This window comes from Alosa pseudoharengus, unplaced genomic scaffold (assembly GCF_046254945.1).
Source record: "Alosa pseudoharengus isolate Yale_2024_CS ecotype anadromous, Long Island Sound unplaced genomic scaffold, YU_APseudo_1.1 YU_APseudo_1.1_scf_17, whole genome shotgun sequence".
Lineage (NCBI taxonomy): Eukaryota > Metazoa > Chordata > Actinopteri > Clupeiformes > Clupeidae > Alosa > Alosa pseudoharengus.
Genome location: NW_027468640.1, coordinates 1,490,897 through 1,494,347, shown reverse-complemented (window position 1 = coordinate 1,494,347; position 3,451 = coordinate 1,490,897). Strand labels below are relative to the sequence as shown.

The following is a 3,451-nucleotide window of genomic DNA, read 5'->3' as shown; positions in this document are numbered from 1 at the left end:
ATAAACTGGGCTCAATCAGCACTGCTCTACATGAGCAACAACAAAGAGATGCAACATTAAGGTACTGTAGTGTGCAATAAGAACAAGGAAGGCACAAAGTTTCAATCCAGACCTTCCAGAGTAGTAAACAAAGTCCTCCTTTAGTATTAGTCCAATGAACGGGGCTAAAAGACTGATTGGCCTTCATAACGGGCCATACCCACAATCAGGCTTAGAATTTCACCATTTTAGGGGCAAGGCCACTTGGCCTTCAGTTGGGCATATTTGGTGGGGGGCACAAAGGCCACATGTCAGGGCACCAAGGCCAAAGTTAACTATACAGTAGTAGGCTATAAACATGATCAAAGTTGTATTCACTGCAGTAGACCTGCATCACTGTATGAAACATTACAAAAACATAAAACATGACATATTACATATAACTGTAAATCATCTGATCATCTAATATTTTCAGATATCTAGGCTATATTTAACATTTATTTATATTTGGCCTGTTATGAAATCATGTATTGAACCATTTAAGCACAGCTCAGCTTTAAGAAACTCATAGCTTAGCATTTTGTGATCATGAAGGCTACTTTCACAAACTCTTATAGTCAGCTGTCCTCTGATTTACCGATATCTAGGCGACATTTGTAATATTTGTTTTGTATTTGGCCCGTTATGAAATAATGTGGAACAATTTAAACACAGTGTAAAACTTAAATCCCAAATTTGGAGACATCCATGTATGTTGAAATGTACTGCAAATTCAAAACGGGATTAGTCTGGAATAGCTAACTGTACAGGGGACTGCTTTACACCTTTCTGTTCGGTAAGGTCTGCTGTTTATTCTGATATATGGTTTGTCATATGTTAAACGAAGGGTTCTGTATTCCACCGAGATGAATGGGTAGGGAGATGGACGCAAAACCTTCGGTAGAATTTATGATTAAATTGAATGATATTAATTACTTTTCTCGCGAACCGTTCACCACAGCAATTAGCGGCTAACATCGTTTAAAAGCTGAGAAAAAGCTCTTTCATGTGATACTTGTGATGTCTGTGTGATGAGTAGGATGGGTTAATTTGGACGCACTTTCTTTCTTGCGCTGTCACTTTCTCCACTGCGTAATTTGGCCATAGGCCATAGGCTAAATATATATCGCTATTAGTAGGACGCAAAGCAGAATATTTAGAGAAGGGGGCACCAAGGCCACCGTGGCCTGTAAACCTCTGATTTTCAAAGGGGCGTCACGGCCAACGCAAGGGGCTACTACGGCCACGAGCTAGTTTGTTACTGCAGCCATCCACGCTTGTTTGTATGCTTCAAGACGCAGATTGATGAGGTCATCATCTGTGCGCCGGTAAACGCTTCAGGAGCGCATAGGCACTATTTGGGTGTAACGCAAGCATTATTTTATCGGTTTTAAGGCAAAAAAAATCAGATAACGATATTAACAGATATTACATTTTTATGCTAATATCGGGCCGATAATATCGGTTGGCCGATATTATCGGACATCTCTAGTTGACACATTTTTGTTTATCCATGTAAACGTTTTTGGAAGTGAGAATAATTTAGGTTCAACATTTTGTAAATTAAATTTAAAGGGGTCATAGAATGCAAAACCGAGTTTACTTTGTCATAGATAGCGATAGTTCAGTGGGTGAAATGGACATACAGAGAACTTCAAAATCCCACCGACACCTCCTTCCTATGCAAATCTCACAATTCGAAACTCCCGCCATAAAACGGGCGAATCCAAAAGAGGCTGCGAGTTTACGCAAACTCGCAGGTGGTACCTTATTTGGCTCTGGCCTGTACATTTGTCACGCCTCAAAATTTACATACAGACCAGCCCACTGGTGCTCTGAGCCCAGGAACGTGAATGGAGAGCGAAGATGAGACAAACACTAGTTTAGCTGCCTACTCGTTTACTTCCACAGGAATTATAAAGCAGACAGTTCTTCAAGGACATCGAAAATGAGCCACGGTCGTAAATGCAGTGTTCCAGGCTGAAACTTAGGCTACAAAGAAACCTGAGACTTAGTCTTCCAAGGATTCAAAAGTTCGAGGGGCATGGATAATGTTTTTCTACCAGATCCCTGCAAAGTTCGACACTCCGTTATTAATTTGCAACACATTTCACCGAAGTCAGTTTTCAAAACCTTGGACAGTTAAGCAGGATTTGCTAAGCTGCTATTACTGAAACGAGGGGCTGTTCCGACCGTAAGGTCATCACAACCGCATGCTGTAAGTATTATTTTGTCGCTAAGCAGTTATTAGCCATGCTAACGTGTATCTAGCAAGTAGAATGTGTGATTTAGTTCATTGGCAAGGCTATTTAATTTTCCTGTGTGTCATTCGGATAAAACCTGTGTTGTCATGTTAACCTACATTTTACTATGCATGTTTGTCGAGATCTCTGACAGGTTATGTTCTCAGCAAGATAGCTAACTGAAGCTGAGTAACACGATAGTTTGCTTGCTAGCTGTAATATAACCCATACCCATATAACACATACGTTTTTGACGTCAGAAGTGGAAACAACTTCACGTTATCAATTCAAATGATATCTAGTCGATATGTTGAAAACCGTGTTGTCTAGATACAATGGATTTATTTGCACGTTCTTATTTTATAACATTACAAGAACGGCAACATGACAAACGCAGCATGCCAAACAGATGCTCCAAGTGTGGCATCTTGCAGGGCTTAGAATATTAGCAAATGCTTTTGCTGTGAGTTAACAGCTTGGTGTGTGTGCATGCAAAAGTGACTTTCACTTGTGTTACAACATTTCTGTTGTTTGGTTTAGGTTTTATCTTGCAGCCATGCACTTCAATGAGAATGCCCCACAACGGAAGACAGCCAAGGAGAAACTATGTACAGACTTGCCAAATAATTTGTAAGTTTAATAAAAAATATATTTTTATTACAAACAACAAATCAAAATGTGCAACAGTATAGGCACTAAAAAGAACTTATCGATTCACACACAACAGGCTGTCTTAGACCTGATGCTACTGGTGTTGAAATCATCATCAGTACTGTAAACAAAGCACAATGTTCAGGGCCATACAATTTGTTTATTGTACAGTATACAGCCTACAATGCACTGTATTACAGTATCCAATATAAGTCCTCTTTCTTGTCCTCTTCGAGATCATCAAAGACCCTCTTCCTTATTGGGATGCCGTCCAGCGGATTCCTGTGCCCCAGGACTTGTGTGCTCAGCTTGACAGACCTTCCATGGAGGATGCTGTTGCTGAACATGTGTCACGGTTCAGTCGAAAAGGGCTCTGAATCCAACGTACTGCCCTGAAGTATCCGGAAGCTCCCTCCATATGCGTAGCACCACACATGAGAGGATCATGACACGGACGCTTCTTCTAAGGAAACCCCAGCTCCTGCTCACAAAAGACCTGTAGGCCAAGTCACTTCATTGCCTGCAACGAGAACAGGGTG

General features: G+C 40.9%; 1 long non-coding RNA gene across 1 annotated transcript; it reads left to right on the top strand.

The window, feature by feature from the left end:
• The first annotated feature begins 2,120 nt into the window (after positions 1-2,120).
• Positions 2,121-3,238, top strand: LOC143127896 (uncharacterized). Its single transcript, XR_012987717.1, has 3 exons — positions 2,121-2,236; positions 2,802-2,891; positions 3,149-3,238. It is a non-coding gene; the product is annotated as an uncharacterized LOC143127896 (long non-coding RNA).
• The last annotated feature ends 213 nt before the right edge of the window (positions 3,239-3,451 follow it).